This window comes from Myotis yumanensis, unplaced genomic scaffold, assembly GCF_028538775.1.
Source record: "Myotis yumanensis isolate MYYU_CA2020_CCGP unplaced genomic scaffold, mMyoYum1.0.hap1 SCAF_14, whole genome shotgun sequence".
In the NCBI taxonomy this organism is placed as follows: domain Eukaryota; kingdom Metazoa; phylum Chordata; class Mammalia; order Chiroptera; family Vespertilionidae; genus Myotis; species Myotis yumanensis.
In genome coordinates, this window is record NW_027223765.1 from 43,338,280 (window position 1) to 43,363,021 (window position 24,742).

Genomic DNA, 24,742 nt, shown 5'->3' on the forward strand with positions numbered 1-24,742 from the left:
TTTCAAAATGCTGACACACCGAGCTCAAAAGGTTCGCCATCACTGGTTTAGGTGAAGGTGGTCCATTTTGAAGGTAATCCCAGGAAGTACTAAGAGGAGAATTTGGCACTAAGACAAGGAAGTAAAAAAAGTCCATCTAGGATATCTTTTAAGAAGGTTTCTATTGTGTTCAACTGGACTCAGTCCTGCTGGAGGAGCTCTGAGAGATAGTGTTAAAACCTGCCTCATAGTTATACCTCCATTCATCACTGGCAGAGGGCCGCTCCCTGGCACCTCCAGCCTGGGCTGCAGGAGGCCAAGATAAAGCTCTCGTGTTTCCATACAGAGATGTGAATGGGGCATTGATGGTATCTGCTACACCACGCTTGGCACACCTGTGGCTGAGCCTGGCCACTGAGAGACCGTACAATAGTGACTATGAAGGGCACTAGCATCTTTCAGTCTGAGGAAGACCAGCCTCAACAGTGACACCTTGTGGCAGAAAAATGCAATCATGTGGCGGACTGGTTGATCCTCCTTACTTAGGAGCAGCATAATCTCAGGGTAGAGGGTCAAGGGAGGAGACAGGGAGAGGTGGAGAGAGGTGAGAAGAAGCCCTAGTGAAAAGACCTGGACTTCCAGCTAAGAGGGAAGGCAGGTTCCAGCATATTTGGTTTAATTTAGACAAATAAAACTGGTTGTTGTTTTTTAATAGAAATCCATATATGACCCAAAAGCTCTAGCACACTTTATAACTCCATATTAATTTGTGTGCTCATTTGTTGAGATCTCTTTTCCCTCCTCCTTTAACTCATACACTGCATAGTCAGGGCTTAACATTAATTCTAACATTTATGAGGCCCAGGCAAGAATACAAATGGAGGCACAGATACCACATGTCTGTACATTTTAAAGTTATAATCAAACTAACAAACTGGTAAACAAAATACATTCTATCCTTCCACCTTGAAAAATACAAAGATGTGGATGTTGAGGTTTGAATTTTGAACTTAGAATTCTTGGGCTCTTTATAGTTCTGGACAAAACATGGTAGTAAGAGGCAGGCCTGCCCCAGCCAACATCTTTCTCTCCCCACCCCTGGCTCAACATGTGGTTTCTGCAGCCTGCACACCAGGCTAGCTCCATCTGCAGCAGGGGCCAGCAAACTTTTTCTATAAAAGACCAGACAGTAAATATTTTAGGCTTTGTGGGCCATTCGGTCTCTGTCACAACTACTCAACTCTGCCATTTCAGCACAAACGCAGCCATACAATTTGTAACCAAACAAATGTGGCTGGGTTACAATAAAACTTTATTTTAAAAAACAGGCATGGATTCAGCCCCCAGGCAGTAGTTTGCTGGCATCTGATCCATACTTTCACAAATAGGTACCCCTCAGCCATTCTAGGCTTATGGGTATGCCCACTGTAGCATGGATTGTCCTCCGGAGAACAGACCTGGTAAAGAAGCCCAAGCAGACCCTGGAAGACAACTCAGGGTCATTTAGGCAGGGAAGTCCCAGGCCTGTGGGTACCCAGAGTGGACCCTGGAATGCCAGGCACAGGTTTCAGGTGGGCACCTCCACTTGGCCCCATGCCAGTGGTTGGCAAACTACGGCTCGCGAGACATATGCGGCTCTTTGGCCCCTTGAGTGTGGCTCTTCCACAAAATACCACGTGCGGGCGCGCACATACAGTGCGATTGAAACTTCGTGGCCCATGCGCAGAAGTCGGTATTTTGTGGAAGAGCCACACTCAAGGGGCCAAAGAGCCGCATGTGGCTCGCGAGCCGCAGTTTGCCGACCACTGCCCCATGCAGTCAAATGAGGCCTTCTAGACTCAGCCTCTAAAGTCTGAGGCCCTGGCAGGGGCTCCCCCTGCCCAGATCTAAGGGTACATCGGAGGTACATAAGAGATTTTGAATATTTGAAAAAACATACTTAATATTATGACACTTTCATCCTATCACTGAAATCACTCCCATGGCAATTAATGCAACAATTTTGTAATGGTAGCCAGAGACATACATTTTTATAAAATGAAAGAGGGGAGCTCAAAATCAGATCTGGTTAAAGTCATATCTCTACTTTTTTGACTTGTTGCCTTGAGCAAATTACTTCACTTCTCCAATCCCCATTTTTTTCATCTGTAAAATGGAGATACTAGCAATACTTTTCACAGTGATTTGGGAAAGATTAAATAAAATGATAGAAGAAAAGTAATTAGCACAATGCCCAGTACACAGCTAATGTTCAATAAAAGCTAACTTTGATCATTCCAACACTACCAGAATAGGGCACAGTGACTTTGAATCTCAAAATTGTCTTCCAATTCTCTCAGTCCACTAATTTGCCTTGTCTGATACTCCTGAGTCAAAGTTAGCCTATTATTCAAAATGCTCAAGACATCAACCATTTTTTAAATGGAAAGGAAAAATGGACATCTTCACATCATCTGCAGATTACAACATTATGCATCGATAGATATTGAAAGTCCCAATAATAAGCCATTTCTTCTTTAAATGCTACAATGATATGAATCAGGGAAACAAAATAAAAAATGTCCAGCTTGATACAACAGGGATTTTTTAAATGCTTTCCCATCATTCTCCAAGAAGCTGTCTGCAACTGAAACACACTCATCCACACATCACTACTCTCTCCTTTAGATCCTCCAAACTCGTTTTATAATTACTGTTTTCCATGTGCAGATCTAGCATGATTACATATTTTATAGTAAGGTGCTTGAGTAAAGAGGCTGACTATATATTCCATACTACAAGGTAAGGACTCTGTATATCCAAGTATTAGTTAACTGCACTTTCCATTAGCTACTTTCATTACTTTATTTCAAACTCTAACAATTTATTCTAAAGGATTAAATTTAAATTCTAAAACACCTAAAAATATCTGTTAAAGGGACAGACCACTATCTAATACATAGCTAAACACAAGTTAAAAATACATATAGCAAAACCTCAAACAATAAACAGTAAGAATAAAAAATAATTTGAGATGCTAAATCAAATTATAAAATATTATGATTGATATAAAATGCTGATTACAATATTACTCATTATCTCATAAAGTTTCCTAAGTATAACAAATTAAACTTGATTCACTGAACAAATAAATAAGGTTTTTTTATTTGTGAATTTCTGTGAATTTCCTTTAATCTGCAAATGTAAAATGTCAGTTGGCAAAGCTTTTAGTTATAGTGTACTTACAAAAAAAATTCAAGAATTATTGGGTCTTACACAAATAATCCTCAATCTGTCAACTAACAGATGTTTCAGAGAAAATGATAGAAAGGTAGGACAATAACAACCTCTTGTTCCTAAAAACCCAATTACATAATTTTTCTACATTTAAAATCAACATGTAAGGATTACATTTAAATAACCTTTTACTAAAAAAGAATATATATATATGTGTGTATATATATATATACATATATATTCATAATATATTCAGAATATAATATATATATATTCATAATCATATACTCAAGGGAAATTTTTAGCAAAGATTATAAGCAATTCCAAAGGGGAAAAAAAGACCACAATCAATATCAAGGAATGGGAAATGGCTTAAATGTGCAAATTTCAGAGACAAGCATTTAGCTATATATTCTGGAAAGATGATAAAAAATAAATAAATGTTATATCCTACTTCTGGGGTCTCTTAAAAATGACTGATCACCATGGAAGAATCATATTAGCCTTTACCAAGGGCCATGTTCGGGGTGCGGAATAGTACTCAGAAACCCCACTAAAAACTGAAATCACAGGGAATGAGAGTTAATAACTGCATTAAGTCATCAAGTAACTGAGTTAAGTCTTTTAATCAGTGTACTGATAAGAGTAAGTTTAAGTACGACAAGAATGTATTAGAAGAGAAATTATGGGACATTATTCAAATCTACTCAACAAATATTTCTAGAGAATGAATCAGTAATATGGTTTCCAACCTTCCAGAGACCCAAATCCCTCCATTTCTAAAGGGAGCCATAACCCCCTTATTCAGGTTTACATGAGCAACTCTAGCCACTGTGCAAGGCTGCCGGGTATGTGATCACTGGAAATAGATTAGAGCTTTTCTGGGAGTGCAGGGTGTGGTCTCAGATGGAGAGAGGCCTATGAAAGAAAGAGGAGTACTAGAGAGAGAAAATTGTTTTTCAACCTGGGCAAGAACTGAAAAAAACAGGAGACACATAGTCATGTAGACTAGAGAATTTACAAATATCATGAGAACTTAAGGTTGTTTTTATTTCAATAATCTGAGAAAAAATAATGTAAGGATATTCAAGATCATCACCACAGCCAGGCCCACTGAATTTGGACAATAAACCATACCCTAAAGAATCACTATGGGTCAATGAGAAAGGGAGAAAAATGAACTTGGGAGTCTAAATAATGTGTTCTCACCAAATGAAAGGTAAAACTATCAAGCTCCTCAGCATGAATACTAGTAAAAGTTTCACAGAAGTTGAATATGGTAAATATGATGAGAGAATTGAGTCATCACCCAGCACACAGCAGGATAGACCAGTTGACTGCCAAAGAACCCGCCTAGAATAGTTGGCATCATATTCCACTTACAAGTAGCAATTTAGTTAATGTGGCTAAATTAATGTTATTAATTTGAATTAGTAGCATTAAGTGTACTTAATTTCTAAATTGATTTAGGTTTTGTGTAGGTGTAGGAGTGCCTGGCCGGGTAGTTCAGTTGGTTGGAGCATAATCCTGATGTGCCAAGGTTGCATGTTCGATCCCTGGTCAGGGCACATACAAGAATCAACCAATGAATGCATAAATGAATAGAGCAGCAAGTATATGTTTCTCTCTCTCTCTCTTCCTCTTAGAATCAATAAATAAATTTTTTAAGCGGTAGGAGCCCTGGCCCACATGGCCCAGTGGTTAGAATGTGGGCCCAAAAACCAAAGACTCACAGGTTCAATTCCCCCAATCAAGGGCACATACATCAGTTCAATCCCTGGCCACTTGCAGGAGGCAACCAATCGATGTGTCTCTCACATCACTATCTATCTATCTATCTTTCTCTCTCCCCCTCACTCCCTTCACTCTCTCTAAAAAAAAATCAATGGAAAGAATATCCTCAGAGGGTTAACCAAAAACAAACAAACAAACTGTAGGAGTTTAAAAAAATAAAGAACCTCACTAACTTTATGTTTAATAATTAAAAGTACTCATTAAAATAGCAATAACTTAAGTCAACCCTGGGGTTCTACAAGAAATTATCTTCTTTAAAAGGGGCCTCATCCAACTTGGAGAAACCCTGGTTAAGTGATTAAACATACACTGGGTTTGAGTCCTGAATCTCACATTTATCATCTGAGAAAGTTAACAAACCTCTCCCGGTCTGGTAAGTACCTCAGTTAGTAACAATGGTCTCGGGAATAACAATGGGTACTGCACAAAAATAAGGTGAGTTGTGATTAAATCAGAGAAAGCCTAAGAGTTTAGCACTGTGCTTAAGGCTTAGTAAATAAATAACTCAGAAAACGGACACTTATGTAATACCCTTTGTAATACTTTAAGCGAAAAAATAAAAATAAAAAAATAAAAAATAAACTAATAAAAAAAAATAAAATAAAATAAAATAAATAAATAACTCAGTACAGCAACCCTCATCACCATCAATATTAACTACAAACACCTGTTAATATTGTCACTAATTTCACATGACTATGAAAAGCCATTCCATTCTGAGCCCTAATGTTCCCTTCAATCTCGATCAGTTCTTGAAAGACAGTACAATTGATTGATACTGTCTTTCAAGAAAACTAATACTAGCTATGTGGTTGATTTTACATGGATCCCAGGAAGGCAACTAGACTCTTAAGTACAATATGTTTTTCCTTATGAGTAAAAGAATAACAAAATTAAACATGTTGCACTGGGTCTGAAAAGGTTACCTGGTTTAAAAGTTTGCTAAGCACTTTGCACATGAGAGTAAAACTTTCGCCAGTGCAATAAATGGCATCATTTATTCAATATATTCACTGTCCTCTCTCGTTGTCTCATTCCCTACAGTCTCCCTCCCACAGGAGGAGAACCCTTCCTGCCCCACTGGCATCAGGCTTGGCCATGTTCTGTCAAATGTAACATGGACTGAAGTGGCATGCCATATCCAAACAGACATGATAAGAGCTATCTTATGAGTAAACCACTGTGGGGATTTTTTCTTCTCTACCATGAGAATGGCCCATCCAAGAAAGGGACTCCTCTTCCTGCCTGAGTCCCAGAATCAAGACAAAATAGAGAAGAACCTTACACAGCCATGAGATAGATAGCCATTGAGATTTGAAGGATACCTCAGCCTAACCTAGCAATATCTGACTAATACACCCAGCTCGCATGGATGTGGCACTAAAACGAAATATTCAGCATTTAGGTAATAATATAGGGCAGCAGTTTCTCACTGATTTATCACATTTCTTTCCTCCTTTGCCAGAATACCAATCTATGTCATCCTTTCAGGGACAAAATACCTCATGTTAGGTCTCTAGGTAAATGCAAATCACTTGTAAATGATATCTTTTCAAACAAAAAAAAACACATAACCAACCATTTTGACTGTCTCCAAATGTACATTTTCTTTATCATTCCTAGTCCCTGATTTCTTTCCTAACAAACTGCTGTTCCTCATGCTTGGACATCAAGATGAAGGCAATCGTTGGAAAGGCTCAAAGGAGGATAAATCCTGCTGATAACATAGTCGTGCAAACAGCTCAAGTGAAGGCCAGGAAGCAACAATGCGTGCAGGCTGGAACTCATGCCTCAACCATCAGTGCATGGGTGAGTGCCTGTCCTGGAGCACAGCCCCATAAAGAGTCCAGTGGTGCCTGGCCCAAGCATGCCTCACCACAGATTGTTAGGAGAAAAGGGGACCCATACACCTGTGGTGCCGTCTTATAATGGCTCCATGAATTCCAGATTGCACCAAGTGATGCCACTGTCTCCCCTTGAGCAGATCCAACCCTGAGAGGTCCCTGAAGGCAATAACCATGTCCCATTCATGCTGGCATCCGGCTGCTATAACACCTGTAATTAAAGGCAGCTCAGTGTAGAGCAGTGGAAAGCATGGGCTTTGAGTCCAAGACTCAAATACCAATTTCTCCATTTACTTGGGGAAGGCCCTTGTGCGCAGATGCTGTTAAGTGCCCTACTAATGTCCCTCTGACTTAAACATTTTACTAGTAAAGTTCCCCCAAAGGATTTCGCACTGCAGATATCAGCATCGCTGCTGAGGACTTCTTTTGAATCTTGAAAAACTACTCTGCTCTTGCAGGAGGCAAGATGAAAGTGCCAGGGAATACCTCTCTCTCTCTGAGCAGGCGGCAGCGGGTTGTTCAGCCATGGCCAAAATTAAGGCTCGGGACTTTCGAGGCAAGAAGGGGGAGCTGCTCAAACAGCTGGGACGACTTGAAGGTGGAGCTGTCCCAGCTGCCTGTAGCCAAAGTGACAAGCGGCACAGCTTCCAAGCTTTCTAAGATCCGAGTTGTTCGCAAGTCTATCGCCCGTGTTCTTACCTTCATTAACCAGACTCAGAAAGAGAACCTCAGGAAATTCTACAAGGGCAAGAAGTACAAGCCCCTGGATCTGCGGCCCAAGAAAACACGCGCCATGCGCCACCGGCTCAACAAGCATGAAGAAAACCTGAAGACCAAGAAGCAGCAGCAGAAGGAATGGCTATACCCCCCCGCAGAAGTACGCGGTCAAGACCTGAGCATCAATAAAGCACAAACTGGCTGACAAAAAAAAAAAAGCGCCATGGTGCCATGGGATAAAGAACAACTGACAGATATAATTATATACCAATGTTCACAGAAGCATTGTTGACAACAGTCAAAAGGTAGAAACAAACCAAATGTTAAGCGGCAGATTATTGGATAAACAAAATGTGGTAAAGAAATACAATGGAATATTATTCATCCTTAAAAAGAAATGAAATTCGCCCTGGCTGATGTTGCTCAGTGGTAGAGTGTCAGCCTAACCCACCAAAGGATTTTGGGTTTGATTCCCAGTCAAGGGCACATACCTGAGTTGCAGGTTCGATCCCTGGCCCCAGTTGGGGCAAGTACAGGAGGGAACCAACCAAAGTGTCTCTCTCACAATGAACTCTCTCTCACCCCTATCTCTATCTCTACCTCTATCTCTATCTCTATCTCTATCTCTATCTCTCCCTTCCCTCCCTCCCTTCCTCTCTCTCTCTCTCTCTCTCTCTCTCTCTCTCTTTCTCGATATATATAGAAAAAATATCCCTGGGTGAGGGTTAACAAAAAAACAAACAAAAAAATGAAATTCTAATTCATGCTACATCATGGATGAACCTTGAAAATATTATGCTAAGTGAATTAAACCAGACATAAAAGAACAGATACTGTATGATTCCACTTCTATGAGGTACCTAAAATATAGCAAATTCATAAAGAGAGAAAGTAAAATAGTGGTTGCCAAGGGCTGGGGGCAGGAGGGATTGGGGAGTCATTGTTTAAAGGGTACAGAGCTTCAGTTTGGGGTGATGCAAAAATTTTGGAGATGTAGAGTGGTAATGGTTGCACCACATTGGGAATGTACTTATTACCACAGAACTGTACACTTAAAACAGTTAAACTGGGCCTGGTCTGTATGGCTCAGTGGTTGAGCATCAACCCATGAACCAGGAATTTAGGGTTCAATTCCCAGTCAGGGCAGATGCCCAGGTTGCAGGCTCAATCCCCAGTAGGGAACATGCAGGAGGTAGCCGATCAATGATTCTCTCTCATCATTTATGTTTCTGTCTCTCTCTCTCTCCCTCCCCCTTCTTTTCACTGAAAGCAAGTAAGTAAGTAAATAAATAAATAAATAAATACAATAATTAAATAAAATAATTAAACTGGTAAATATGATGTTACATAAATCTTACCGTAATAAAAAATAAATAAATTTTTTAGAAAACAACTGACAGGAGCTGCTTCTTCATCCTTCATGTGAGGTCATCCTAAGGCAGGTGTTTTATGCTACATCCAGAGTTTCCTTGTGAAATTCACCTCTAGTCATGACTGCAATAATTTACTGAATAATGTCCCATCCACTGGCTGCCTTCTCCTCTCTGTCTCACATGCTGTTCACCTACTATTGTTCCCTGTAAATCCCATGTAATTACTTGCACTAGAACTCCTATCTCAGGGCCTGCTTCTGGGAAAACTAAACCAAGACACAGGCAAGTTTCTTAACTTCTCTAAATGTTAATTTCCTCATCTTGAGAAATAATATCTGGATCATGGAGTTATTGTTAAGATTAAATGAGATAATTCTTGATGTGCTTAGCACAATACCTGAAACACCGTAGTCACTTACTGAGTTTCTTGAATTTCTGGTCCAATAGTTATCTGCCTTTTTGATAAAAGCTAAACTATGTCTCTCCACTTCAAGGGCTATTGTTTACCATCTTCTACATGATTAATATCTCCTATGATTTAACATTCACCATCTAACCACAACGGGGATCAAAAGGAACTGGAGCCCTAACAGGTTTGGCTCAGTGGATAGAGCGTCGGCCTGCAGAATGAAGGGTCCCAGGTTCGATCCCAGTCAACGGCATGTACCTTGGTTGTGGGCACATCCCCAGTAGGGGGTGTGCAGGAGGCAGCTGATCGATGTTTCTCTCTCATCGATGTTTCTAAATCTCTATTCCTCTCCCTTCCTCTCTGTAAAAAAATCAATAAAATATTTTTTTTTTTAAAAGACAGAATTGGAATTTTGCATCCAACTCAATCCTTGCCTTAGAAGTGGGTTGAGCCCATAAAGGACATTAGACAGCTCCCCTATATCAACAAGATCCTCCAAGGCAAACAGACCACCACCATATCCTCCTGACCTGCGGAATTAATTGTATGCAACACTTAATTCTTATCCTTCTTTCTCTTTGGTTCTGAATCTACCATCGTAGCATCACCAAGGCTTATGATGAGGACTAAGATGCATTCATTCTTTTCCTGTTCCACAGAACACCAAATGAAACCATGGAATCATAAAAATCCATTCAGGTGTATCCTTTGTAAAGGACCATTTTATGTGCTTTGGTTTCTCTTTACTTGTTTGCCAAAATACAGAGAGAATTTTGTTAGCACAATGATCACCTATGCCAATTAGCAAACCAAAGGAATAGGTTACTGATTCTGGTAGACTCTCCTAAGTAAGACTAGTGAGAAATCTAAATTCTATTCCTTACTTTTATAGAAAAGACCTTTCTAAATATGTGGTTTTTTAAAGTTGACTACACTTACTCGTTAAAAAGGAAAGCTCTGTTCCCCAAAACAAATGAATGACAAAATCCTAGATTATATATTGCCCTTTATCATAATCCCCAAAGCTTTTATCCAACATTGCTTACCTCCATAGCATTTAACTCTGTTCTTATCCCTCACAACTATTTACAGATGGCCATCTGAAGCCTAAAGCATGCCCATATTGGGCATGTCTAATGGTTTCCATCTTTGCCTCAATTACATTTACATTACATATATGAGGCTCATACTACTCCCAATATCACTGCCTGCATTTTCCCCTTTTCCACTTACTTTTTATAAAATAATCACAAGATTCAAGAAATATTCAAATGATTACACAAACTCTGATATACAAAAATGGTGACGCTAATGAAACAAAACTACATGTTAGCAAGTAAGACTATGACATAGTAGCTCAAAACATTGGCTCACAAGCTAAAGCACAGAAGTCAAGATTAACATATGAAAGGCAATGTAACCATGTACGAACTAACATCAGAAAAGTGGTATAAGTCATACAAAAGTAGAGTCAGAGGCAGCTAATATGCATGGGGTATTGAATACAGTTCCAGTACATAACTCCCAATCTTGCACATTTCAGGGAATTATTAAACCATTTCCATTCATGAACTTTCTCACACCACTTTCAGAAGGTATACACTATGAATTACTCCAAGTATTTCCAATTCTATTAGTCTAACAAAGTCAGTTTAATTACATCCATTAACCACAAACAACATCCACACTCTCTGTGCTCTACTCAAAATTCAGGAAAAAAAACTGGGCCTCAGATGACATTCAGAGATTCTCAAAACCAACAACCAGTGTGGAGTTCTGCTACAGATCTTTTATCAGGGGCATCTTCACTTGGAAAATGGTCTTTTAAAGTTATTAAAGCTAAATAAATTGTGTTTGGTCAATGAAATTAGAATGGGCACTGCTAGGATTCCCAAGGCCATATTCATAATCTTTCTATTGTTTTCCAGGTCATCCTGCCACTCTCTTGCCCCAGTCTCAAACCCCATGCTCCTACAAATACCAAAAGCAGGTAGTCATTGCCATGAAATCCCTCGATGGTTAAGCTTGAACATCATCTCCTTAATGGATCACAGGATCTTCATGCTTGTCACTCTCTCTGGCTTCTCTCACCATCCCTCAAGCTAATCTCCAGTTCCATTAGTCTCCTTTCTCCTTCCCAAACCCCAAATCTCCTATTCTCTTGCTCACCTTTGGACCTAGAGCACTCCTTGTGTTATCTGCACCATCAAAACCAAGCTCACCCCAGCTAACTCCACTTAGTGTTCCACCTCACCTTCTTTAAGAAGCTTTCTTTCATCCTTTACGCATTAATCTCCTAAGTTTTCCATGATAACCTGGGTGCTCCCCTACAAGAGCTCCCATTACAGCAGCCTTCTGATTTGTCTGGCTACAATCCCGAACCTTCCAGATTCACCTGTTCTGTTTATAGTTGCAGAGGGCTGGCATGAAGCAATCACACATACATACTGTAAAATATATGATATAATGGCTTAACTCTTTGTCAGTAAAATCCATGATGAAAGCACACCAGACATTCTTATTTTCCAGGATAAAATAGCTAATAAAATGATACTTAGTTGATCCTTTGCATGAGAAAAACTGTTGTAAAAATATATCATTTTAGCCCAGACAGCATGGCTCAGTGGTTGAGCATCAACATATGAACCAGGAGGTCATAGTTCGATTCCAGTCAGGGCCACATGCCCGGGTTTGGGGCTTGGTCCCCAATGGGGGGCATGCAGAAGGCAGCCAACCAGTGATTCTTTCTCGTCATTGATGTTTCTATCTCTCTCTCCCTCTCCCTTCCTCTCTAAAAATCAACATATATATAAATTTAAATATATATATATATATATGTATATAATTTTATATCTGGGAAAGGGCCAGATGATTTTGAAACATATCAAGGAACAAAGATCCCCCAAATAAGGAGAAAGCTAGTGGCAAAGCCAGAAATGGAACTTCGGTCTCTTGACTCACAGATCAGTGCTCATATCTCTATATCCAAAAGAATCTGCTCTGAAGTTATTCTAAGCAACTATTCATGTTGCTGAATTCAAGGTGGCCCCTACCAATGTATTCAAAGTCTGTGTATGAAAAGACAGTTCTTTCTCAGACTTAACAAAAAAGGGGAAATTTTCCCTTGTGTATCCTGGCTAACTGCTCCATGCTCACAAGCCTGATGAACAGCAGTCACTGAAACTCACTTGTCTTTGTACCCAGTGTCATACAGAACCTATTTTCAACAAGCTCGTAAGAATGGCCAAGCTCATCTCATTCACTACCCTCCCTTCTACTTCTTCCCGTGAAGACGTTTCAGGAATAAGATAGTTAATGAACCAAAGTGAGAAACAAAGAAGGGGTAGGAGGAAATTTTACTTTAAATGCAAGAAAAAACACACATCACCAGAAAGAAAACACATCAAGAGCCCAATGTAAAAAGGAGTCAGGAACACTGCTCCCCTAGCATCCTGCCCTTTGAACCACAGTCTTGCTCCTCCAGGGGATATTAGCTTGAAGCTGGCTGGCAGGAAGGCAGTGTGACTAATCTGCCTTAAACAAGGCTCAAGAAAGCCATCTTGTGTCACCGAGAAAATAACCAAGGATCATGATACCAGCCCAACTTCACATCTTCCAAAGCCATTCAACCTTCTACTTTCAGAGCAGAATTCCCCAACCCCCAAGCAGTTCCCAGACCCCAAACCCACCTTCAATCACCTTTCAGCCCACAGAAGATGAACTTCCCACCCCTACCACACCCACCTTGTTTTAGAAAAATCCACTACCTTACAACTAGTAACTACAGTGCATGACTAGATTCAATTTCTTATATAAACCCCTGCTCTTGTTTGCTATAATTAGCCATACTGTTCTAGTGGAAAGTCTCTCACAGTTTGCATAAGGATCTGAGAGTATTCCGAAAAAAACAGTCACATTATTCAATTCCCATTCAAGTTGTCTTCTAAGCCACTAGGAAGTTGCCTTGAATTAATAGTTTGCTTTTAATACATTTATGGGGAGTGCACTTTGCTGCCTGCAATTCATTCATACTCAAATCACAGAATGACAACTGCCTTTAGGGGTAGAAAGCTGTAAGGCAGGAAAAAAAGAAGGAACACTATCAGACAACCCCAAACATACCACACGATACAAGATAATTAAGTGAGCAAAATGTAAAATGTGAAGAACCAACCATGACAAAGTCAAGTTTCTGGTATAAGGCATCTATAAACACTGCCACTGGCCTTCCTGCTACAGGCATATCCCAGAGATGCCCTCTGACCCAATCCATACTCCTCACCCGCTGGAACAGCAATCTCACTGTTGACTTCTAGGAAAAAGTCATCACTTAGCTCCTTCCTGAAATTGCTGTCTCTTTCTCTCTCTCTCTCCCTCTCTTGCTCTCTTTTAATTTTGTTAAGTGCCCAGTAGGTGCCAGCAACTAGAGATTTCCTGGAACTTGGAACTTCAAAGCAACAAATCTGCAAGATGCAAGTGGAGAAGAAATGTCCAAAGGTTAAAAGCAGAATTTGAGGCACAGCCCTGGAAAACAGGGATAAGAAAATCCACTAGGGTAGAACTTGAACTTTCCCAAGAAAAGGTTAACCAATTATATCAGCAATTAAGTCAGTGAGGTAGTGGCTTTGAGTGTAAATCACACAGAGGAGTAGGCCCTAGTTGTGAAAGAGAGACAGCCTGGATCTTCTTGGTGGGTTTGTCATTGACACTGGTAGGGCTCAGCTGTTGCTTCTGTTGTAATCATAGGGTCACACACTGCGCCTACTATGTCCAACAATAATTTAGCAGACTTGAGAGTCAGTTAGGACTCCAATCCTGGCTCTGCCATAGCATTAACTTTGAGCACATTGTTCTGTTCATTCATTCAACAAATATTTATTAAGCAGCTATTATGTGTCAAACACTCTTCTAGACACTGGGGATTCAGCAAAAGGCAAAAGCTCTTGTCTTCATACAGCCTATCAAATTCTTTGAGCTTTAGTTTCCTCATCTATAAAATTTGAATAATACACCTACCTCTATGGAAAGTATGAAATAAGGGGCATAAAGCACCTAGCATATAGTATACTCAATAAATGGTATCCTTCACAGAATACAGAGCAAACCTATCCAGGATCCCCAACTAGAGTATAAGCTACAAAAGAGGAACTATCTGTAATTCACTTCTATATCTCAGTGCCTCTCAGATGCTCAATAAATATTTCACAGATCAATAAGTAAGTATTAAATCAATAGTAGCCATTATTATGGTATCTATTCATCATTACTCTTCCCCAAGCCACTGAGGTTCTATTACCTAAAAAGGCGACAGGGCATTAAAGACTTTTCTTAAAAAGAAAAGCAAGATGTGCCCTGGTTAGGTAGCTCAGCTGGTTAGGATGTCATCCCGATATGCCAAGGTTGTGGGTTCAATCCCCAGTCAGGGTACATTCAAGAAGCAATGAATACATAATAAGTAAACAACAAATATCTCTCTCTCTCTCTCTCTCTCTCTCTCTCTCTTTTCCTCCCTCCCTCCTTCTCCCTTCCTCACTCTCTCTAAAATCAAGCAAATAAATAAAAAGAAAAGCAAGATGCACTCCATCATGTATCTTCAGACTTCTACAACATGAAAAACTAATGTTATCAAGCACAACTATTCCAATTCGGAGACTCTATCAGTACAAAAACCTGCATGGACAGCTATTGTAGATGCCTGCCTTCTTCTTTTCTAAGCACAGAGTAAGGACAAATTGGCTTGGCTTCAGGTTGATCCAAAGACACTTCAAAAGTAAGTTAAATACAGTTTAGCAGATATGCTAAAAGATTATCTATCAGTAAAGATAACCTAAAGAAAAGTGCTACATAAAAAATCATAGAATGTTGATGAATTCAAACAACGAGGGATTATTTCTCGGTCACGTTATAAGTCCAATGTCAGTTGACTGAAAGCTTTGCTCATTTAGTGACTCAGAGACCCAGGCAGATGGAGACTCTATTTCAACAGGTGCTTCCTCGACCATCATGCAGTAGAAAGGAGTGCTGGGTGGTCTCACTCTGAAAATTAAGTGTTCTAGCCTAGAAGTGACACAAGTCACTTCCAACATATGCCTGGAAAGAGAGGAAAAGCGGCTGCGGGAACATCAACAGTCTCTACCACCGATGATACTAAAACACAAAAAGCTGTGGAATAATAAAGGGATTTGTCCCAGAGAATGTTCTAATAAAACATCTGGACAGCTCTAAGGTTCACATAATCCTGGACCTGGGAGGCTGTGTCGGATCATTTTAGAACAGTGGCCTCAACATAAAGATACCTCAGACAACATAAACCTGTACCCTGAATTTCCAGAGCAACTCTGCTTTTTTCTATAAATATACTGAGGGTCCGGATAAGCTTTCATTTAGGGAACAAAAAAGTGTCTACAGCTGAAAAACATTTGAAAAACCACAAATGTAAACCAAATCCTTTATTTTACAGATTAAAAAAGTAGAGAGAACAGGGGGGGAAAAACAGGAAGTTAAAGTGACCCCATCTCACCCCCAAGAAAGCTCCACAATGTTTAGCAGATGTAGAAATAAGTCCACTGACACAATGTGTTGTTCCATTGCACCACCCTCTGGCTTTACCTTTCATCTCAGCTACCTTGAACTGGCACAAAGGAGTCAGACCTAGACCAAAATCATGTCATAGGGGTTTATCAAGGGTTCAATACATGGTGTGGATGATAAATAGTCCCCACCCTACTGCACTAAATAACGATTCACATCCTATTAGCAATTCCCTGTATTACCCATTCCCTACTTCCTGGCAAATGTGAAGCCATTAGTAAAAGTTAATACTAATCTTCAGGAGTCTTTCATTTTTGTTCTCAGATTACAGGTTAACAGCCAACTATGATATGTGTTCACTCAATTCCATTTCCTTATAGTCCCAGCTTTGCTTTATACCCAGCTTTTCCTCCACCTTCATTCACACTAAAGCATTGGGTACCACGTACTTAAGTTCAATGGTCTCCCAACCTCCAGTCTCCATAATTTTCAAATTACCTTATACTTGCTAGCCCATGAAATAACACTCAAACTTTTCAACCTGGAATCCAGGTGTCTCCTCAGTCTTAACCCAGCCTATTTTGGGAACATCATCTCCATTGTGGTATTTATCCTGTCTAGCCAAAAGCAGGATGATTCTCTCTTCTCTCTCTCTCTCTCTCTCTCTCTCTCTCTCTCTCTCTTGTTCTTGGGTGAGGATTAAAAAGGAAAAAGACATAGCAATGAATACTAGATCTTGTGATAGCTCCTTAATCTGAGTTTTTACGTTCTCACTGGTAAAATAAGTTTGAGAACATCTACTTTGAGAGGCTCTTGAGAAGGTATGTATCAGTAAGGATTGTGTTTGACTACAAATAACAACTGGTAGTTTATAAGTAAGGAATTTGTTTTATGCAGTAAGTACAGGAGAAGGCAGTTTAGGCTGGTGCTATGGCTCAACAATGTCATCGAGACCAAGATCCTTCACGGTTCCAGTTTTCTCATTCTTAATATATGGTTTCATCTTATTGTTGTAGTCGGCTGCTGCCCCTCCAGGCATTGCACCTATGTTCCCAATAGCAATAAGCAGAAAGGGGCCAAAAGCTGTTGGGGCATATACCAGCCAAGTGTGTCCTCACTAAGCTTTCAGGAAAGCCCCAATCCAACAACACCCACTTGCATTACTATAAGATCTGAGCCACTCCAGGCCCTAAGGCAGTCTAGGAAAGGGAGGTAGACATATTCCCATCTCAAACAAAGCTGGGGTTCTTTTAGTTAGAACAGAATAAATGTTGAATAGCCAATCAGCGATGTTAAATTTGATATTTTATGTAAAGTGTTAAGCACAGTAACCTCACACATAGTTAACTGTTCAATAAAAGTTAAACTATAGCTTGACCAGCGTGACTCAGTGGTTGGGCATCAACCTATGAACCAGGAGGTCTCAGTTCAATTCCCGGTCAGGGCACATGCCCAGGTTGCAGGCTCAATCCTGGTAGGGACATACAGGAGGTAGCCAATCAATGATTCTCTCTCATCATTGATGTTTCTGTATCTCTCTCCCTCTCCCTTCCTCTCTGAAATCAATAAAGAAATATTTTATAAAAAAGTTCAACTATAATTGCTGCTATCATTATTATTGTTGTTGTTATTATTCACCTACCTTACCCCTAGCCAAACGGAATAACTTAGTATATCCAGATATCCTCCTTCCATGTCTATTTATATCCACCCCTCTAACTGTATATCCAACACTATCCTTGCTTCAAGGTCCAGGAAAATGCCATTTCATCCACGAAGTCTTTCCTGACACTCCCAATAAGAGGTCCCATGGTGCCAGGACCCACATCAGATAAAAACTTCTTGGGATAATTTAAGAAATTCTTATACATACTTATACCTGTTTTTACAGTCAGTCCTCTAGAATCAAACATGGTATGTTTCTGAAATGCAAAAGTTAAACATTAGGTTCATATGTCATAAAGCTAGAGGACTGAGGAGATAAAAACTGTACTCCCCAAGAATGAGAAGAAAAAATTATAAAATTCTCTAATAACACCATGCTTTTTGTGGGAGTTCAGATTATAGTTCATCAAATATTCCTTCTCTACTATGGGCAGAATCCACTTTTACCTATGGATATTGGGGCTTCCCCATGTGACTTGCTATAACCAAAAAGGTTGCTAATGGAAATGACATTTGCTTGGCAATTTGGCTTGCCACTTGAATCCAGTGATCTGCACTAAGAAGAGCATGCCCCAAGTAGCTGCTATCCCTTCAGCCTAGAACACCAGTGGAGCAGACGGGAACCAGCCCACAGCCTACAGCAGAGCCACCCCAAGGAATCCAGCCTCGGTCAGCCAAATCATACTCAACCTAAAGACACACGAGTGTGAGAATAAATAGACCTGTTGCTGTAAGTCAGGGAGTTTTGTTCTGCCCCCAAAGTTGACTAATATATACTTTACCATTTGATATATTTTAGCACTTCTTACATATTCATTCATTTTTTTCTTCACATAAGAAAGAACAGGCTGAAGAATCTCTTTTTGGTACACGCAGTGATTTCTATCTTTGGATCAACTGATTTAAATTTATGAGACTACATTATCATTAATATCAGTGCTTTTTTGCATTCCATTTGTTCTACTAGCTTTCAAAAATAAGGAAAATCACAATAAAGTATCAAGGAGTAATATAAACATTGCTAAAGCTAAACTGTTGGTTAGCCAAGTAGGTCTCTCCTATAGACAGCCAAAATGTTAACTTCTTAGCTGATAAAAGGGGTGAAAGGATGCCCTAGTAGATTGTACAAAGTCAGCCCCATCAAAGTCAAAGACTATCTGTTGAGGTGAATTTGTGGACCCCAACAGCATTCATCGAAATACATTTTTCAAGATACCTGTTTTGGCAAACCATAACCACTGATTTTCACCAGTAGGAAGACATTGATAAGGCTTAAGTTTTGTGACTTTTCCAACATAGTAAAACAAGATGGCCATATTATTTTAATAAAATAATTTTAAATAAAATTATATTCAATCACTAATGAAAACCAGTCTCTTTGTAAGTGAAAAATAAAATAAAATTCCAATCCCTTAGTGAAAAAAGAGCCAGCTGAATGATGTTAAGAGCATGTATTCGACCAAGACCTATTAAAAATTCCAATGGTGGAGGAGAAAGAGGAAATGGGAGATATCTGTAATACTATCAACAATAAGAAATATATTTTTTTAAATTCCAATTGGAAATTTAAGGTATCAAGTAAAAAGGAAGAGTGGATTTTGTTTTGTTTCACCTTCTTTTAAGTCAGTGATGGCGAACCTATGACACATGTGTCAGAGGTGACACGCGAACTCATTGTTTTGGTTGATTTTTCTTTGTTAAATGGCATTTAAATATATAAAATAAATATCAAAAATATACGTCTCTGTTTTACTATGGTTGCAAATATCAAAAAACTTCTATATGTGACACGGCACCAGAGTTAAGTTAGGGTTTTTCAAAATGCAGACACGCCGAGCTCAAAAGGTTCGCCATCACTGTTTTAAGTCATTATTAACTTGGGAACCAAATTTCCATTGGGCCAAAGCTGACATACTAGAAGTATATAAATCACAAAGTTACTAAATTTGCCTATTTATTGGAAGCAACAGCCTTCAAAGTGGCAAGGCAAAGAGGACAATACAAAGCCATCGACATCGCAGTGGGCTCTTAACAGAATAGGCCATATGTATGCTGAGACAGCTTACACTTCAGACTGGACACATGCAGATCACACTACCAAAATTTGAATTCAAGGCCATCACCAAGGTCATCGACTCTGGGTCAAAGAAACCTGGGCTCAAATTCTCACTTTCACACTTAGCTGTATCAAGATACTTAATTATTTTAGTCTCTTCTGTCTATAATTTGGGGATAATAATAGTAGCTACCTCATAGAGGTTCTGCCAGATTTTAAAAAAATAATGCATATAAAGTACTCAGCAAAGTGCTAGCACATGAAATATCAATAATAATGATAATAGTAATAACACTACCTTGACCAACCCGGCTCCTACATGAAGACTGTCCTAAGCAGTGAACTCTGGCTCATAATCTCATGAAATGCTGAATGCACAGGTCAGTGTTCACATCCAGGTACAGCTTCTATGAGGTGACAGCTCTCTGGATCAACCAGTAATTTTTCTACTGAATTCAGGCAGACAAATGTTGAAAAATAAGCTTTTCACTAACAGAAAATTAAGGAGGATTTGGTCCTTCCACCCACAATCCATCCACCCATGAAAGTCTTGCTAGTGAAAGCCGCGTTTCCATCCTTATCCACACACCACCCCTCCAAACTGTGCAAGGCTTTTGTTAAAGCACAGAAGCAGACGGACAAGATGGCTCACTTCAGAAGCAAACTCACCTCAAAGGCAAACTCTTCTACTCTCCAGAAAGGATCTGGCTTGACCCCACGGCCACCTCCAAACTGACATCCAAACTGGAAGTGAAGAAGCCAGCCCTCACTTCCAGAAGTTGAGGCACACTGTCAAAAACTAAAAGAATCCCTTCTATTCGTGGTAATCCTAATAAAGCATGCTTGTCTGCTTCAAAAATATCTCATAAATTCACCCATCAGCGCCAAGAGCCCAATGCTGTAGGCTGAGAGACAATGCGACTTTACAAGGACAAGAGACCATCGGCGACAAAGTGCCACACCCTTTCCAAGGCAGCTCAACGGTATACGGTGTCTCTTATAAAGGAGGAAAAGCCTAACCCCCAACACCATTCCCCCACCCCCATTTCATTCTTTACACAGACCCATTTCCTTTTCCTTTTTAAATCAATGGCCTGAGCATCCCCAACTACTACAACTTATAAAAGGGATGTAAGAAACAAACACAAGTCAAATATACTTGCTTCTAAGCCCATTTGGAAGAGTTTTCTTCCCGCTTGTCTGCCTGTCACAGCTGGCACCCCATACCTGGTGGAAACCAATGGTTAAGTAAAACCACTGATTTTAAAAAGCCAACCAGGAAACTAGCCATGACAAGTGGGAACGGCCCTCCTCTCCCGAGCATTGATTGGCTCTTGGGGTTCCACGGTCCCTGTTCTGCCCACATAAATGGCAGGTGTGGCTGTCAGTCACGCGGGGCGCTGACAATTCACCGCTCCGGGAGTAAATGGTCTTTCATCTCGCAGAGGCAGGTAGCCGCCTAAAATCGATCCGCTCACCCAGAGCGGACTCTCCCTCTCTGGGGAGGAGAACAGAGACCCTTAAGTACAAAATAAATAAGACAGGGCCAACCCGAGAGTTTACGAGCGCACCAACGCACCCGTAATCTTCACTGTCCTAAAATGATCTTTCCAAGGCTTGGACAGTAATTTAAAGAAGAAGAAAAAATAGGCACAACCCTCTGAGTACCCCTTTTCTGTTATAATCCCGAGAAGGTGACGGGGAGGGAAGGAATGTCGTTCGGGTTAATGTCACATTGTATTCGTTTTCATACACCACCACTCCCTCCCCTTCCCCAATTAATCCAGCTCGTTTTCCATGACACGGATTTTTTTTTTTTTTAAACACGCTCCCCTCGGAGTCCAGGGAGGCAGCCTGGGACCCCACCCCCCGGGGCTGGAGCTGCACCTTTCCCTACTTTGTTCTGCTGGAGGTTTCCCGAGACCCTGGCCCGCGAACACCCCACCCCTGGAAGCCAGAGGGGGGAAGAGTGGGAGCTGGAGAGAGAAAGGCGATGGAAGGGAGGGCGGCCGCCGGGAGGGACTGCGGGAGGTGCCCGGCCGCCGGGACGAGCGCGCCGGGGAAGCCGTGCACTTGTTCCAGCCCGGGGGCTCCTCCGGGAAGGCAAGCCCGCCTGTAGGCCGCCCCATCCTCTCCCCCGCCCCGGAGAGCCCCGGCCGCGGCGGGCGGTGCACCCCTCGGCTCCCCCCGATAACGCATTGCAGCTCCCCACGAGTGAGGGGCGCCCGGCACGAGAGATGCCCGGGCACGGGCGCCCGGAGGGAGCCGGCGCCCAGCGGCCCGGCCGGGCGTCGACGTCTCACCTTTCGGATGCTCGCCCGGGGCCGCCCCACATGGATTTGTACAACCTCACGTCGCCTCGGCCCCGGGCGGCCGGGAGGAGCCGGAGCCGGCGCTAGAGTGCGAGCGAGCAGGAGCGGGAGGTGGAGGAGGAGGAGGAGCCGGCTGGAGGGAGGGAGGCGGCGGGGAGGGTGCGCTCCGAGGGCCGGGGCCCGCGCGGGGCCGGGCGGGGCTGGCGGCCGAGGGGGCGGCACCCACCGCAGTCCCGACACGCGCGCTCGCGCGGCGCTGAACTGCGCTCCGCGGGGCCACCGCCGGCGCGCGGCGCTCTCTCCCGCCGCGGCCCTGACTCACATTCCCAGCATTCCCGGGGCGCGGGAGGGGCGGGGGGGGCGAGGGGGGACGGGCGGGGACGCGGCGCCTCCGCGGGGGGCCGCGGGGAGCTCGGCCCGGGCGTGGTGCGCGCGGCGGGGGTCGGGGAAGCGCCTTCTCCCTGGAGGCCGCTGTCTGGAAGCAGCTGGTCCCCGTCTTCTGCCCCTGACACCGCTTCCAAAGGCTGCCAGCCACTCCTGGACTAGTCAGGTGGCCTCGGCGACAGGGGCAGGGATGGCACTTGGTGGAGAGGCTGCAACTATCTTTCAATGTAAGCTTTGGAGTTGGGGGTCGAGGTTTCCATACCCCCGCACCCTCCCCTTAGCTTCATCTTCTTTGGGATGGGTGAAGGGATTTCATAAGACTTTTTTACTTGCTTGTACCCCCAAGGAAAGGAGAGAATAGAAGATGAAGGAAGGGAGCAAGAAAAAACATATCATCATCATCGTTACCATCATTCATTGAGCGTCTCCTCTATGCCCTGCAATGTGTGTGTCTTCCCATTTAAGGAAGAAAGGTAGTGTCTGAGTTCATTCATACACACACACACACACACACACACACACACACACACACGGTGAGGCGCAGGAGCAGTTGGACACGTGGTTCCCACCCAACAAGTCTGGAGCCCCAGCGGCTACCGTTTTATATTAGCCAGGGGGTCGAAATGTCATAGGTGTCTCCAGATTTGTCTCTCACTGAGAGTCCATTCGCAGGCCTAGAGCAGTCATTTCCTTCCGTTCCTGATGCGTCTGCTTCCAGCAATGTCAGTGGCCAGATAGGAATATCTCCTGCTGGGAAACTCAGACAAATGGAGCAAATTTAGCCTTGGGATGTCTGGGTGAGCAGAAGCAAGGAATCAGCACAGTGACTAGGGATGACTCCTTTTTCGTGCCCTGATGGAAATTCACATATTAAATGAAGGAAGTGGGTGCTGAAAGAGGAGGATGCCTTTCTATTCCAGCCCAAATGCCCTGTTCCTTAAGCCTTCCTGGTATTTAAGGGTTTTCACAGATTCATGGTCCCAGAGATCTCTGCGCTCACCCTCTTCTTTCTCTCAGTCACCAACAAATAGGCACGCATTTTGTTGACCCGGATGCTCCCCGGAGAAACCCAGGCTACACTTGCTGTGTTTAGTATCCCATGTACATCCTAGACAGCCTGGGCTGAAAAGGCTTGTTATATACTGAAGCCTGGTCCAAGAGTTCTTTGACAAGTCCTAAAATCCCTTATCTTTTGAAATGTGACCGTGTTTATTGAGTACCTTCCTCTGTGTAGCACTTACATTTTCTCAACTACATTCACAGAAACTCCATGTTTACTATCTTTCAGAAAAGTCAGGTAACATACCCAGCTGAAAATGTATTTAAATCTATGTCTTGGCCACCCATTCTCTTAACCTTTGATCCATGGATTCTAAACAAGAATCCTTGTACTTCCCGGTGACAATTTCTTGCCTATGTACATTTCCTCCCAGAGGGAAGATCTATGGTTCTCAACAGATTTCTTTCACATTGGGTTCTTGAAAAAATTAAGAATAATCACTTTAAATAGAAAACAACTTTATGTAGTAGAACAAGGATTAGAAATTTTAGTGATGTAAGTCATCTTTACCCTCTCTAGGACTTAGTTTTCTCATCTGAAAATTATAAAGCTGAACTAAAGGATCTTAAGATCTCTTCCAGAGCCAACATTCTCTAACTTTGTGTGTGTGTGTGTCTCAAAATGCTTGCAAGTAGCCACTGCAGGTTCTCACCTTTGAGAACAAAAGATTATAAAACATGCCATGTTTTATTAAACCTGTTATATGGCTTCAGGTTTTTTGTTCGTGTTTTTTTGTTCGTTTGTTTTACTTTGTTTTTTACATCTTCCTCTATCATGGCAATCCCTTCTCCAGCAAGTCAGAGGAAGCACACACTTTTATGGCAGATATTTTTTCTCACATATTTATTCATTCATTCACTCAACAAATACTTACTGAGCATCTACTCTGTGTTGTCCTATAGGTTCAGAGCCTTTGCCCTCAAGGTCTGCCCAGAACAGTAAGAGAGAGAGACAAGAAAAACAGGCATTACAATACCTCTTATAAAGGGACAAAGCTCTGGAACTGTAGGAGCACACAGGAAGGACAGCCAACCTTTTCCCTGAGGTTCAGAAAATGCTTCCCAAGGAAATGTCTTAAAGTTTGCCTACCACATCCAACTTTCCTGCGTTATCCTGTGTTTGGCCCAGACCAGCAAGCAGCTAGAAGAGATTGGATATCTGGTGGACAGCTGCCCCTGGGTGAGTCCACAGTATTTGAGACTGGGCCATAAGAATAAGTCAGCCAGTGGATCCTGGGTGAGCTTGTAGACCAGTGATGGCGAACCTTTTGAGCTCGGCGTGCCAGCATTTTGAAAAACCCTAACTTAACTCTGGTGCCGTGTCACATATAGAAATTTTTTGATATTTTCAACTATAGTAAAACAAACACTTATATTTTTGATATTTATTTTATATATTTAAA

At 41.8% G+C, this 24,742-nt stretch overlaps 1 protein-coding gene and 1 pseudogene across 5 annotated transcripts in view; one reads left to right on the top strand and one right to left on the bottom strand.

Annotated features, from left to right (window-relative positions):
• Positions 1-21,969, bottom strand: part of ERC2 (ELKS/RAB6-interacting/CAST family member 2) — an 882,521-nt gene extending 860,552 nt beyond the window's left edge. For 4 of the 5 annotated variants that reach the window (XM_070390793.1, XM_070390792.1, XM_070390791.1 and 1 more), the window contains exon 1: positions 21,888-21,969. The gene's annotated coding sequence lies outside the window, so the exon portion shown is untranslated. Of the gene's footprint in view, positions 1-20,253; positions 20,344-21,887 lie in introns of those variants that run through there. The other variant, XM_070390789.1, reaches the window with a different exon arrangement.
• On the top strand, positions 7,359-7,729 carry LOC138992659 (large ribosomal subunit protein uL29-like; annotated as a pseudogene).
• Positions 21,970-24,742: the final 2,773 nt, after the last annotated feature.